This window comes from Triticum dicoccoides, chromosome 6B (genome assembly GCF_002162155.2).
Source record: "Triticum dicoccoides isolate Atlit2015 ecotype Zavitan chromosome 6B, WEW_v2.0, whole genome shotgun sequence".
Lineage (NCBI taxonomy): Eukaryota > Viridiplantae > Streptophyta > Magnoliopsida > Poales > Poaceae > Triticum > Triticum dicoccoides.
In genome coordinates this window covers 476765606-476782015 of record NC_041391.1, presented here as the reverse complement: position 1 = coordinate 476782015, position 16410 = coordinate 476765606, and positions in this window count along the sequence as shown.

The following is a 16410-nucleotide window of genomic DNA, read 5'->3' as shown; positions in this document are numbered from 1 at the left end:
ATTGGCCAAACATGGGCCAATAACAGGCCGCATTATGGCCGTAAACGGGCTAGAGTTGGAATTGTCCGTTCATGGGCTGACCATAACGGGCCATCCTTAATAGGCCGTATTTGATGATGCTATGAAAACGGCCCAACGTATTAACGGACCACAAACGGGCCGACTGTAACCACGGGCTGAATTTGGCCCACAAGCAGAAAATGACAGTAACGGACCGTAAGTAAACGAATGCTGGAAATGAGCCCAAGAATAAATGGGCTCTTAGAAGGCCAAAAGATAACATGGGCTGGAAACGGTCCAACGGAATAATGGGCCGTTAATGGGTATAAAGTGATACACTGTTCATTACGGGCCAGTTTCACAACGGGTCGTTAATGGGTGTAAAGTGATACACTGTTCCTTATGGGCCAGTTTCACCGCAGGCTGTTAATGGGCCAAGAGTTACAAAGGGCCTCATATGGGCCAAAAGACATCATGGGCCATACATGGGCCAGAAGTGAAAACGGGTTGGAATCATATTGGATGGCCCAGATGACGCTACTGGGCCTAATTCGGATAGGGCGTAACGGGCCTTGGATTAGCGGGCTGTAAATGGGCTATATGCGAACAGGCCGTTAACAGGCTTTCCATGGGCCGGCCCGCCACCTTTTGACCAAGTCAAATGGGCCGGCCTTTTCACAGGAATGGGCCTCTGTTGGGCCGTGCCACGTACCGACGTATCATAGGCGCCTTTTGTCCAATGAGTGGATGACATATGTCCCAACGATGAGTCGACACGTGTTTCCTCCAGCCAATGATGATTTTACACGTGGAAAATCCCCATTGGTCAGGGCTGTTAACGGGTTATCAGATCCAAAACCCGACCCGATAGCATAACAACGTTCCGTTACGGTGGATGCCACGTGTCGGTCACCCTTGACAAAAGCACTTCTGTGACACGCGATTTATCGTCATGGAAGTGGACACTTCCGTGATGATAATTTTGGTAATGTCATGGAACAGTTCTACAATAGCACAAGTATGACTATCTTGATTATGTCATAAAATCGTCATGGATGTACATGCATGACAAAAAACGCGCCTACTGTGACAAACACGTATCATCACGGAACTGTGTTTTTTTTGTTGTGCTATTCAGCCAGTGCCGAGCTGGTCCCTTGAGTTTTAGTGGGAGATACTTGAAGGCATGGAGATCATCGCTGCGGGCCATGTGAATGTGGAGAAGAAAATCTTCAATCCATATCGTGGGATCTATTGTCCCATCATAAGGTTTGATGTTTACGGGTTTAAACCCTTCTAGGAATTCATGCTCCATTACTTCGTCAGTGAAGCATAGGGAGTGTGCGGCGCCTCTATGCCGGGCTACATCGCGACGCGGTTCAGATGAATCTGGTCTGCAGTATTCAGCCTAGATGGATTTGTATTTAGTATATCCGGTGTGGCAGTCATCATCATGTGTTGGGGCACGCCCCCGTGATCCGTAGATCGATCTTGATTGTCCTGCTTTGTTTTCCAATTTGTCTCGCAGGTCATGCGTGTAGCCCCAGGCCTTCGTGTTTCTATTTGTTTGGCGACGGGGTGCGGGCTGTTGTTCGGACTGATACACCGCTTTGTCTCGGCCACGCGATGGTCGGTCAGCCGCATCCTGCGCTGGTAGTATAGGTTCTAGTGCTTCGTCCTCGAATTGAGGTAACAACCTGCGCCTCGGGTAACTTTTGGTTGGGTGCTCGAGTCCGTATTCCTCGGCCACCAAGACCTCAGTCCATCTATCAGTGAGTAGATCTTGATCAGCTTGAAGCTGCTGCTATTTTTTCTTCAGGCTCTTTGCAGTGGCTATAAGCCGGTGCTTGAAGCGCTCCTGCTCGATGGGATCCTCGGCATGGTAAATTCTTCGTCGCCGAGGCTCACCTCATCTTTGGAGAGGGGCATGTAATTGTCATCCTCCGACTCTTCATTCATGTCCTGTTCATCGGGGCTAGCTTGCCCGTCCTCCCGTCCGGCCTGTTCGAAGCTTGGCTGAGCGGGATTGTTTTCGTCTTCGGCATCATACGGAGTGCTATTATCTCTTGCACCGGTATCGTTGTTTCTACCCTGGCGTGGTTTAGAGCGGCGCCGCTGACGTCAGCGCTTCGCCTGTTTCTCAGGAGGATTATCCTCCATTGCATCCTTTTGATCATCGCCATTGTTTTCTTTGGGTGTGTCCACCATATATATGTCATACAATGAGGTGGCTGTCCAGCGCCCAGTGGGTGATGGTTCCTGTTCTTCTCCGGCATCGTCGTCCATACCGTCGATGTCTTCGGAGTCGAAATCAAGCATGTCGGTTAAGTCGTCGACAGTGGCTATTAAGTGGGTGGTGGGTGGGTAACGAATTCCTTCGTCGTCCGCCTCCCACTCAAGCCGAACATAGTTCGGCCAAGAGTCTTCTGACAAGGAGAGATTTTAATGAGTTTAGCACGTCACCCAAGGGCGAGTGTTTAAAGATGTCGGCGGAGCTGAACTCCAAGATGGGTGCCCAGTCAGATCCAATGGGCAAGGATACGCGCGGTTCGGAGCCTATGGCCAGAGACGAGTCCGAGGGTCCGATGACAAAGACCTCATTGGAAGTGAAATCTATGTTCGGCTCTATCGCCGTTGAGTGTGCGGCTTCCGTGGCGGGGTCCATCCTCCCGTCCTCGGATGGCACGATCTGCTCTGGATCTAAAGCCAGGGAAGCTGCAGGTGTGATCTCCTGAACACCGTCCGATGGCAGATCTAGGTCATGCTGAATGTGGCCGTAAGGTGCACCTGTCATGGGATCGAATCCGTCGAAGATCAAGTCTCCGCGGATCTCGGTACTATAGTTCAGGCTTCCAAACCTGACCTGATGGCCAGGGGCATAGCTATCGATCTGCTCCAGATGGCTAAGCGAGTTGGCCCGCAGTGCGAAGCCGCCGAATATGAAGATCTATCCAGGGAGGAGAACCTCACCTTAGACCGTGTCGTTGTAGATGATTGAAGGGGCCATCAAGCCTTATGGTGATGACATAATGGAACGCTCAATGAAAGCACCAATGTCGGTGTCAAAACCGGCGGATCTCGGGTATGGGGTCCCGAACTATGCGTCTAAGGCTAATGGTAACAGGAGGTGGGGGACATGATGTTTACCCAGGTTCGGGCCCTCTCTATGGAGGTAATACCCTACTTCCTGCTTGATTGATCTTGATGATATGAGTATTACAAGAGTTCATCTACCACGAGATCGTAGAGGCTAAACCCTAGAATCTAGCATATGATTATGATTGTTGTCCTTGCCCTACGGACTAAACCCTCCGGTTTATATAGACACCAGAGGGGGCTAGGGTTACACAGAGCCGATTACAGAGAAGGGAATATACATATATGAATTGCCAAGATTTCCTTCCACACAAAGGAGAGTCCCACCCGGACACAAGACAAAGTCTTCAATCTTGTATCTTCATAGTCCAACAGTCTGGCCAAAGTATATACTCCGGCTGTCCGAGGACCCCCTAATCTAGGACTCCCTCACTCATTGATGACCTCCGTCCTGCCATCCTGGCGGTCCTGGTCTCGTTGCACCGAAATGGGAATCTTTGGCTGATTCCTCGGGACTCCACACCTGTGGCTTGCCCCCTTTGCACCAATGAGGAAACATGCACTCTGCGCCCGCCTGGCCTTGGTTGTCATGGTTAACGTCAGCTGACCCTCGTGAGGTACCTAGCATAGAACTCTCCGCCACTCAGGAGCCAGCCTAAGGAGGCCGATCCCCTCGGGGGTCTTGGCGTTGTCCGTCTCACGAGGCTTGGCCCCTCGCGAGGGTCTTGTGTTGTTGATGCTGAAGCTGGGCCGTACCAGGCCATCGATGGAGCCATGTGGTGGGTCCCAGGCAGGCAGGACTGGATACCCCCAAATCCAGGACGCAGACGGAGCCTCCTCTCCTCCTCTGGTGTTGTCCACTCCCTTCACCACACCTTCACGGTTTGCCCCACCCACTTGCCCATCGCCGGAGAGCCTCGTGGCCGCGTCTCCCAAGTTCGACCGCTGCCCGTACTGTTCGGGCACCTCACTGTCCGCCATCCCAAGCATCCTCGTGCTTCCCCGACCTCACCACGGCCTCCCCCTCCTTCCAGCGAGTCGCCCCGCCCTCTCTCCCTCGTCTCCCCGTCGCCAGAAGCCCCCTGCAGCCACCGCCGTCTACCTCTCTGTCCTTTTTGGGTGGCCACCACGCGCCATTGTTCCAGGCCGCCCCGATGCCGGCTGAGCATGGGAACATGCACGGCAGGCCCCGCCGCAGCTGCCCGTGCGCTTCCCTTGGACGGAGGTGGCCTGGGCCGGCCGGCCCCATCTTCGTTTCCTCCCTGCCCGCCCTGCTCTTCTTCACACAAGCACAGGGGCGAGCAGGAAGAAGACAACCCCGATCACCCCCCCTCCCTGCGCCTGGGCCCCACCTGTTAGCCTCTGTGCATTGACGTGGCCCCTGGCCCGCGTGGATTCAAGTGGAAACGTATTCTGGTAAGTATGTTTGCTTTTAATGAAAGCGTACTTTCGTTCTGCTTCGGGGTGGAATACGTTTTCGTTGCTTTGAAATCGTATTTCAATCCTACTTCGGCTGAACGTGCATTTTCCTTTTCAGAAAACGTATCCGGCCCGAAGGCGCTTTCAGTTTTTCCTCCAGGGGCCTGTTTGCTGGAAAAAAATTACATATAGGTCCCTGATCTTCATCACCTTTTATCTCCACAACCATAACTCCTATTGAGGTGAAACCAACGCTCACATCTTTGTCTCGTCGAGCTCTTTCTGTTGGTTCCATTTTCACTAGGTGGTACCATAGTGAAAATGACCATTTTTTCCTTGCCCGTGAACAGCCCCCTTCGGGAAAGAACTGTTTTCAATGCTTCGTTCCGCGGCTTCACCGCACTTATTCCCGGAACCTCCTTCATCCCCAGGCAAGCCACAATACCCACTTGCATGATAGTCATGCAGTAGCCATGGTTTTCAACTTGAATATTTAATCAATGTTTGCTTGTTTAAAATATGGTTATCGTTGTTCCGGTGATGCTTAGAGTTTCGTGTTCATTCTCGTGCTATGTTGTCTTGCACTCTGTTATCATGTTCTACCTGCTAGTATTCCTTTCATATGTTTATGCTTGCTAGTAGTACATGTTGATGTCAGTGATGGTCTTCGGTGCATGACTGACGTCTGTTCCGGGTGCCGTTGTTATGCATGTTCCATTGCATCTATCCGGTTAAATGCTTGCATGGTAGAATTGTTGATATCTTCTTGCATGATATTTATCATTGATGCTAGTAGTCATGCTATGTTTTTGAGTAGTGTACTTGTGATGTTCATGCTAGTCAGTATGCCATGCTTAGTCAGATATATGATTTACTATTGTTGATATGTTAAGAAGTGATGTTGCACAACCATGCTTATGTTGATGTCATGTTCATGCATTGTAGTCGCATCATGTTATTTTCATATGACCCGACTTATTGCATTCCAGTTTAACCAGACTTAATTGAACTTGAAAAACTATTGGTTGAGTCATGGTGCCACCATATCGAGCTAACCAGTGCAACCACATTTGCCTTGGGTATGGGCAGAGCCCTAGCAGACTATTGTCATGCCTCTCGCCGGTGCCTCCAACTAGGGAAGGTTATGGGCGTGTGCTACCCTGATCAGGTAGGCGGACATAAACCTTGTGGACCTATTGTTGTTCTATACCCGGTTTGTCCCCATTTGGGACCGTTTTTGTTTTTCCACGACGGTGGTTGTTTAGCCTTTGGTAGGCTCGGTCACCCAGGACTGAACCTAATAAGGGGTGTTGGTCGGAGTGGCTGGGAGAGTGTCATGGCAGTAGATCGGTTTTGTCGGAACGCCATTGGTCCACCCGAATGGGAGTGCGAGGCCATGGGTTCTATGGTGTGGGTATAGTGTGCTACCTCTGTAGAGTGTATTAAATTTATCGATAGCCACACCAGCTGATAAGGGCCCAGTTTGTAGTTGGTCACACTATGGGTCAACTGTAATACTAATAATGGTGTGCTTAATAATAACCCCGGTTCACTGATGAGATAAGTTGGATGTGTGATCTGTGACTGATCACGGTTTGGTTACAAGGTAACCCGTTGAACCAAGTGTGGTTCCGCTTTTGATCCGTGAATGATCACCGTGGTATCAAGGATATTGAGTTGTTGGATATTCGTGATGTTGTACGAGAATCGTGGGTAAAGATAAAGCTCCTTGTGGTCATGTAATGATTACTATGGTATTGTTTATACCAAGCTTGATTTGATCCTGAGATGGTCGTGTGATGTCCGAGATGGTAAGTTGTGCATGTGCTGGTTACAAGGTAACCTGAGCAGAATAAGTGGTGCATGATAGCGTCATCATGTTGCATGCTAGTATCGTCAGATTTATATGTTCATGCCATGCTCATATTGTTCTAAATGTACCTTGTTCATGTTGTTCATGCCATTTTGATATGATGATCTCATGTTAGTTCCTGCTTAATCTGTAATTGCCATGCTGTTGTTTGTCTAGAATGCTTCTGGTTATTGTGAGCTTGCAAGTACATTCAATGTACTGACCTGGCGTGTCATGCCAGTTTTTAGGTCATGCCGAATTTGATTGCCTTTTTGCCATGGATTCCTTGTTTGCGAGCTAGGATAAGCGTTACATCCAGAGTCCCGGTGGAGTGGAGTTCACCATCGTCGTCATTGTTCACCTACTATATGGACACAGCTTCGAGTTGTTCTGCTGCTTGCATAGAGAAACAGTGGTCGGCGTAGTGTCGCCTTGCCGATGTAATTCCCCATTATATTGGAACACCTTGTACCCACATGGATTGTAATAAAGAGCTGATTTGTTCTATGCTATGTAGTGTCGTATTCCAGAAGACTTCATCTTGATCTCTGGGCTGGAATATGGGGCGTTCCGATTTTCTCTGAGCCGGGGTGCCACAGCATCCAAGATGGATATAATAAAAACTTTCATATAAAGTGCATTGAATACTATGAGAAGTTTGATTCCTTATGATATTTTTGAGATAGGAAGATGGTGATATGAGAGTCATGCTAGTGGAGTAATTGTGAATTTGAGAAATAATTGTGTTGAGGTTTGTGAGTCTCGTAGCATGCACATATGGTAACCGTTCTGTAACAAATTTGAAGCACAAGTGTGGTAAAAGGATAGTAACATTGGCTTGTATATTCCAATGATGGGTTCCTCAAATGCCCTAGGTCTTCATGAGCAAGCAAGTTGGATGCACACCCACTTAGTTTCTTTTTAAGCTTTCATACACTTATAGGTCTAGTGCATCTGTTTCATGGCAATCCCTACTCACTCACATTGATATCTATTGATGGGCATCTCCATAGCCCATTGATACGCCTAGTTGATGTGAGACTATCTCCTCTTTTTAGTCTTCTCCACAACCACCATTCTATTCCACCTATAGTGCTATGTCCATGGCTCACGCTCATGTATTGCGTGAAAGTTGAAAAAGTTTGAGAATACTAAAGTATGAAACAATTGTAGGCTGAAACCAGGGTTTGCATGATTTGAATATTTTGTGTGACGAAGATGGAGCATAGCCAAACTATATGACTTTGTTGGGATAAGCTTTCTTTGGCCATGTTACTTTGAGAAGACATAATTGCCATGTTATATGCTTGAAGTATTATTATTTTTATGTCAATATTAAACTTTTGTTCTGAATCTTTCGGATCTGAACATTCATGCCACAATAAAGAAAATTACATTGATAAATATGTTAGGTAGCATTCCACATCAACAATTCTGTTTTTATCATTCACCTACTCGAGGACAAGCAGGAATTAAGCTTGGGGATGCTTGATACATCTCCAAGGTATCTCTAATTTTTCATTGTTCCATGCTATTATATTATCTGTTTTGGATGTTTAATAGACATTTATATGCTATTTTACATTTTTTGGGACTAACCTATTAACCGAGGGCTCAGTGCCAGTTTCTGTTTTTTGCCTATTTTAGAGTTTCGCAGAAAGGAATACCAAATGGAGTCCAAATAGAATGAAACCTTCGTGATGATCTTTCTTGGACCGAAAGCAAACCAAAAGACTTGGAGATGAAGTCGGAGACACAACGAGGCGGACACGAGGCAGGAGGGTGTGCCCAGGGGGTAGGGCATGCCCCCACCCTCGTGGGCCCCTCGTAGCTCCCCTGACCTAGTTCCTTTGCCTATATATACTCTTATACCCTGAAAACTTCTGAGGGAGCCACGAAACCACTTTTCCATCACCCAACCTTCTGTACCTGTGAGATCCCATCTAGGGACCTTTTTCGACGTCCTTCCGTAGGGGGGTTCGATCATGGAGGGCTTATACATCAACACCATTACCTCTTCGATGAAGCGTGAGTAGTTTACCATAGACCTTCGGGTCCATAGTTATTGAGAATCAAAGAGAGAGAAGAAGCCATCTAGCTACTAACTATGGACCCGAAGGTCTGTGGTAAACTACTCACGCTTCATCGGAGAGGTAATGGTGTTGATGTAGAAGCCCTCCGTGATCGAATCCCCCTCCGGCAGGACGCCGGAAAAAGTCCCTAGATGGGATCTCAAAGGTACAGAAGGTTGGGCGATGGAAAAGTCGTTTCGTGGCTCCCTCGGATGTTTTCAGTGTATAAGAGTATATATAGGCGAAGGAACTAGGTCAGGGGAGCTACAAGGGGCCCACGAGGGTGGGGGCACGCCCTACCCCCTGGGCACGCCCTCCTGCCTCGTGGCCGCCTCATCGTGTCTCCGACTTCATATCCAAGTCTTCTGGTTTGCTTTCGGTCCAAGAACGATCATCACGAAGGTTTCATTCTGTTTGGACTCCGTTTGGCATTCCTTTCTACGAAACTCTAAAATAGGCAAAAAAAATAGAAACTGGCACTAGGCCCTCGGTTAATAGGTTAGTCCCAAAAATAATATAAAATAGCATATAAATGCCTATTAAACATCCAAAATATATAATATAATAGCATGGAACAATCAAAAATTATAGATACGTTGGAGATGTGTCAAGCATCCCCAAGCTTAATTCCCGCTCGTCCTCGAGTAGGTGAATGATAAAAATAGAATTGTTGATGTGGAATGCTACCTAACATATTTATCCATGTAATTTTCTTTATTGTGGCATGAGGGTTTAGATCCGAAAGATTCAGAACAAAAGTTTAATATTGACATAAAAATAATACTACTTCAAGCATACTAATAAGGCAATTATGTCTTCTCAAAGTAACATGGCCAAAGAAAGCTTATCCCTACAAAGTCATATAGTTTGGCTATGCTCCATCTTCATCACACAAAATATTCAAATCATGCACAACCCCGGTTTCAGCCAAGCAATTGTTTCATACTTTAGTATTCTCAAACTTTTTCAACTTTCACGCAATACATGAGCGTGAGCCATGGACATACCACTATAGGTGGAATAGAATGGTGGTTGTGGAGAAGACTAAAAAGAGGAGATAGTCTCACATCAACTAGGCGTATCAATGGGCTATGGAGATGCCCATCAATAGATATCAATGTGAGTGAGTAGGGATTTCCATGCAACAGATGCACTAGACCTATAAGTGTATGAAAGCTTAAAAGGAAACTAAGTGGGTGTGCATCCAACTTGCTTGCTCATGAAGACCTAGGGCATTTGAGGAACCCATCATTGGAATATACAAGCCAATGTTACTATCCTTTGCTTCAAATTTGTTATAGAACGGTTACCATATGTGCATGCTACGGGACTCACAAACCTCAACACAATTATTTCTCAAACTCACAATTACTCCACTAGAATGACTCTAATATCACCATCTTCATATCTCAAAACAATCATAAGGAATCAAACTTCTCATAGTATTCAATGCACTTTATATGAAAGTTTTTATTATATTCATCTTGGATGTTGTGGCACCCCGGCTCAGAGAAACTCGGAACGCCCCGTATTCCAGCCCAGAGATCGAGATGAAGTCTTCCGGAATATGACACTGCTTAGCATAGAACAAATCAGCTCTTTATTACAATCTATTTGGGTACAAGGGGTTCCAATATAATGGGGAATTACATCGGCAAGGCGACACTACGCCTGCCACTGTTGCTCTATGCAAGCAGCAGAACAACTCGAAGCTGTGTCCATATAGTAGGTGAACAACGACGACGATGGTGAACTCCACTCCGCAGGGACTCTGGATGGAACGCTTATCCTAGCTCAGAAACAAGGGATACATGGCAAACAAGCAATCAAATCCGGCATGACCTAAAAACTGGCATGACACGCCAGGTCAGTACATTGAATGTACTTGCAAGCTCACAATAACCAGAAGCATTCAAGACAAACAACAGCATGGCAATTACAGATTAAGCAGGAACTAACATAAGATCATCATATCCACATGGCATGAATAACATGAACAAGGTACAGCTAGAACAATATGAACATGGCATGAACATATGAATCTGACGATACTAGCATGCAACATGATGACGCTATCATGCACCACTTATTCTGCTCAGGTTGCCTTGTAACCATCACATGCAGAACTTACCATCTCGGACATCACACGACCATCTCAGGATCAAATCAAGCTTGGTATAAACAATACCATAGTAATCATTACATGACCACAAGGAGCTTGATCTTTACCCACGATAGTCTAGTTTTGACATGAAGATTTCAATACTCAAGCATATCAACAAGCAACCATGTCTTTCAACATATCAACACTAAAGCAAGTTATCCCTAGCCCATTATGCTCAATCATTGATCCATTCATGAAACACACTCGCATATTAGCTACACCCAATGGTCAAGTACGATCATAGTGCCCCTTAGTCGGTGCTTTATAAGAGAAGATGGAGACTGAAATTAAAATAAAAATTGCATAAAAAAAAGAAAGGCCCTTCGCAGAGGGAATTAGGGATTTGTAGAGGTTCCAGAGCTCAAAGAAAAAAAGTAGAGATAAAAACATTTTGGGTGCCATGCTTTTCCTGTCAAGGAGAACGATCGAGTAGTTCCCAATACTTTCCATGCTAGATATATCATGTGCGGTTCCCAAACAGAAAATAAAGTTTATTCCTTTTTACACCATACTTTCACATTTCACGGCTAATCAAATCCACGGGTGCTGTCCATACCAACACTTTCCAAGGAATTTATGATTTGACAACATAAAGTAAATTCATTTTTCATTTCGGGACTGGGTATCCCTAATACCTTTGTTGTACTCTCGTGCAATGACAAGTGAATAAACACGCATGTTGAGAATAGCACATCTAGCATGGAAAAATATCAGCCACCCCCTACCATTTCATGAGCGGTACAAGCACACAAAAGAGAAATTTATTTTGAAAATTAGAGATGGCACATGCAAATTTGCATAGAACGGCAAAAGAATGCCGCATATAGGTAGGTCTAGTGGACTCATATGGCAAAAACTAGTTTAAGGATTTTGGATGCACAAGTAGTGATCATACTTAGTGCAAATGAAGGCTAGCAAAAGATTGAGAAGCATCCAACCAAGAAACAAAAAAATCTCATAAGCAAGCATTAAGCATAACTAACACCGAATAATGCACCACAAGTAGGATGTAATCTCATTGCATAACTATTGACTTTCGTGCTTGCATAGGGAATCACAAACCTTAACACCAATATTCTTACTAAAGCATAATTACTCATCAACATGACTCACATATTATATCAACATATCACAAAACTATTACAAGGAATCAAGTTTATTTTGTCCAATGATCTTCATGAAAGTTTTTGTTATATCCCTCTTGAATATCTATCACTTTGGAACTAATTTAATATGTTGCTTTTGATAGCTCAAACAAATCTAAGTGAAGAATATGAGCATAAAATTTTCTTCTCTCAAAATAACTTAAGTGAAGCAAGAGAGAATTTCTTAAAGCTTTTAGTAACTCTAAATAAATCTAAGTGAAGCATGAGAGCATTTATTCCAAAATACTAAAGTGCACCATGCTCAAAAAGATATAAATGAAGCACTAGAGCAATTCCAAAGCTCAAAAAGATTTAAGTGAAGCATAGAGAGCAATTCTAAGAAGTCATAGCATAATTTTGGCCCTCTCGAATAGGTGTGTCCAGCAAGGATACATGACTTAGAATAAAAATCAAAACAAGCAAAGACCCATATCATACAGGACACTCCAAGCAAAACTCATGATATGTGACAAATAAAAATATAGCTCCAAGTAAAATACCGATGGTCATTAGAAAAAAGAGGGGATGCCACTCGGGCATCCCCAAGCTTAGTTGCTTATTTATCTTCTAGATAATAGCTTTGGATGCCATGGGCATCCCCAAGCTTAGGCTCTTCTTACTCCTTATTCCTTCATCCATCGTGATCTCACCCAAAACTTGAAAACTTCAATCACACAAAACTCAACAAAACCTTCATGAGCTCCGTTAGTATAACAAAGCAAAATCACTACTATAAGTACTATTGCAAACCCATTCATATTTTATTGTTGCATTACATCTACTGTATTCCAACTTTTCCATAGCTTATACCCTCCAATACAAACCATGGATTCATTGAAATAAGCACACAACACAAAGAAAACAGAATCTGTCAAAGACAGAACAGTTTGTAGCAATCTGAACACTTCGAATACTTAGGTAACTCCAAAAATTCTGAAAAAATAGGACAATATGGGCAATTTGTATATCAACCTTGTGTAAAAACTTCAGAGCAAAAGCACGTTTATGTGATTTATGAAAATTATTTTTCTGAGCGCAAAAGTTTCTGTTTTTCAACAAGATCAAATCAACTATCACCCAACATGATCCCAAAGGCTTTGCTTGGCACAAACACTGGTTAAAACACAAAAAACACAATCATAATAGTAGCATAATTTTTCAAATACTCAAGAACATAAAGAAAAAGACAAAAATAAATTTTATTCATTGGGTTGCCTCCCAACAAGTACTATTGTTTTGTGCCCCTAGCTAGGCATAATGCGAAGGATCTAAGTGTTGTCATCTTTGTTTCTAGATCCATAAGATGCCCTCATGATTGATTCATATTGTGTCTTAGTTCTAGTTTTAGGGAAGTGTTACATACCCTTCCTTAGTGGAAATTGAATTTTAATATTGCCTTCTTTCATATCAATCACGGCACCAATAGTACGTAAAAATGGTCCACCAAGAATAATTGGACAAGACGGATTGTAATCAATATCAAGAACAATAAAATCTATGGGCACATAATTACTATTTGCAAGAATAAGAACATCATTAATCCTTCCCATAGGCTTTTCAATAGTAGAATCCACCAAGTGCAAATTTAAAGAACATTCTTCAATATTGGTAAGACAAAGCACATCACATAAAGATTTCGGAATTGTAGAAACACTAGCACCCGAGTCACATAAAGAAAAACACTCATAATTTTTAATCTTGACTTTGATAGTAGGTTCCCATTCATCATGTAATTTTCCAGGAATTGAAACCTCTAATTCCAATTTTTCTTCTAAAGCTTCCATCATAGCATCAACAATATGTTTCATAAAAGCTTTATTTTGTTCATAAGCATGGGGTGAATTTATCATGGATTGCAACAAAGAAATACAATCAATCAAAGAGAAATTATCATAATTAAAGTCTTTGTAATCGGAAAGAGTGGGCACATTACTAGTTATAATTTTGACCTCTCCAAACCCACTTTTATCAATTTTCTCAACAAGATTTCACCCTCCAAATTATCAGGACGCCTTCTAGGTAAAGTTGACTCTTCTCAAGTCTCTTTATTATCAATCTTAATTTCACTAAACAAGGAATCAATATAAGAAACACCAATCATTTTAAGATCTTCGTCACTTTTATGAAAACAATCACTAGAAAATGTTTTTTCTCAAAATTCTCTTTCAGCTCTAAGCATAGCGGTTCTTTTCTTACTTTCATCCATAGAAACATATAAAGCTTTAATTGATTCCTCAACCTTAGGCACAAAAATTTTCATCTTGAGATTTTCTACATCATGAGAAATTCTATCAATACTTCTAGACATATCATCAATCTTATTGATCTTTTCTTCTATTGTAGCATTAAAAACCTTTTGAGTATTGATAAATTCTTTAATATTATTCTAAATATCAGAGGTGCTCCTATTATTATTATAAGAACGATTACCATAGGAGTTACCATAATTATTAGAGGAATTACTAGGAAAAGACCTAGGATTAAAATTACCTCTATAAGCATTGTTATTGAAATTGTTTCGAGAGTTAAAATTCACATCTACGGCATCACTATTTTGCTCAATCAAGGTAGACAAAGGCACATCATTAAAATCAATAGGAGCACTTTTATTAGCAACCAATTTCATAAGAGCATCGATTTTTTCACTCAAAGAAGAAATCTCTTTAGCCGAATTAACTTTTTTACTAGTAGGAGCTCTTTCGGTATGCCATTGCGAATAATTTGCCATAATATTGTCTAGCAATTTAGTGGCTTCACCCAAAGTAATTTCCATAAAAGTACCACCCGTGGTGGAATCTTAAAGATTTCTAGCAACAAAATTCAATCCCGCATAAATTTTTTGTATGATCATCCAAAGATTTAAACCATGAGTAGGACAATTTCTTAGCATCAATTTCATTCTTTCCCAAGGTTGCGCAACATGTTGATGCTCAAGTTGCTTAAAATTCATGGTTTGTGTCCTAAGGAAAATAATTTTCACGAGCGGAAAATACTTAGTAATAAAAGCATCTTTGCACTTATCCCAAGAATTGATACTATTGCGAGGCAAAGAATAAAACCAAATTTTTGCATGATCTTGCAAAGAAAACAGGAATAATTTCAACTTCAAAATATCATAGTACACATCCTTTTTGTTTTGCATATCGCATAATTCCATGAATGTGTTAAGATGGGACGCGGCATCCTCACTAGGAGTACCGGAAAATTGGTCTTCCATAACAAGATTCAACAAAGCAGCATTATTATCACAAGACTCCGCACTAGTGGTGGGAGGAGCAATCAGAGTGCTAATAAAATCATTGTTGTCGGTATTGGAGAAATCACACAACTTGGTGTTCTCTTGAGTCGTCGTGACTATGCAACAAGATTGCACTCAAAAAAAACAGATCTGATGAGAAAACAGCGAACAAAAAAGAGGGCGAAGAAAATGGAAAAATTTTGTGAAGTGGGGGAGAGGAAGACGAGAGGCAAATGGAAAATAATGTAAATTGCAAGGAGATGAGATTTGTGATTAGGAACCTGGTAGATGTTGATGATGTCTCCCCGGCAACTGCGCCAGAAATTGGAACGTGGCCGGGAGACTATCTTGACTTGATCCTCCCCGGCAACGGCGCCAGAAATTCCTTTTGATGCGGCTTGAACTACATCGGTATTTCCCCAGAGAGGAAGGGATGATGTAGCACATCTATGGTAGGTATTTCCCTCAGTGATGATACCAAGGTTATCGAACCAGTAGGAGAACCACGCAACACCACGTAAACATCTCCAGCACCAAAGAACAAATACTTGCAACCCGTCGTAAGAGAGGGTTATCAATCCCTCATGGGTAAAAGGATAGGAAAAATTGTAGTAGATTGGAAATAGATCTCGCGGGAACGCGAGATAAAATAAATAAACAAAAATTGCAGCAAGGTATTTTTGTGTTTTTGGACTAATAGACCTGAAAACAAAAGCAAATAAAAATATATCTCGAAGGCAAATATAATAAAGAAGAGACCCGGGGCCGTAGATTTCACTAGTGGCTTTTCTCAAGAAAAAAAGCCTACGATGGGTAAACAAATTACTATTGGGCAATTGATAGAACTTCAAATAATCATGACGATATCCAGGAAATGATCATTATATAGGTATTACGTCGAAGATAAGTAGACCGACTCCTGCCTGCATCTACTACTATTACTCCACACATCGACCGCTATCCAACATGCATCTCGTGTATTAAGTTCATGGAAAAACGGAGTAATGCAATAAGAACGATGACATGATGTAGACAAGATCTATTTATGTAGAAATAGACCCCATCTTGTTATCCTTAATGGCAACGATGCATACATGTCGATTCCCCTTCTGTCACTAGGATCAAGCATCGTAAGATCGAACCCATCACAAAGCACCTCTTCCCATGGCAAGAAAAATCAATCTATTTGGCCTAACTAAACCAAAGAATGGAAGAAGAAATACAAGGCTATAAGTAATCATGCATATAAGAGATCAAAAGACTCAAATAACTTTCATGGATAAAAACATAGATCTGATCATAAACTCAAAGTTCATCGGATCCCAACAAACACAACGCAAAAAGAGTTACATCAAATAGATCTCCAAGACATTTATTGAGAATCAAAAGAGAGAGAGAGAGAGAGGAAGCCATCTAGCTACTAA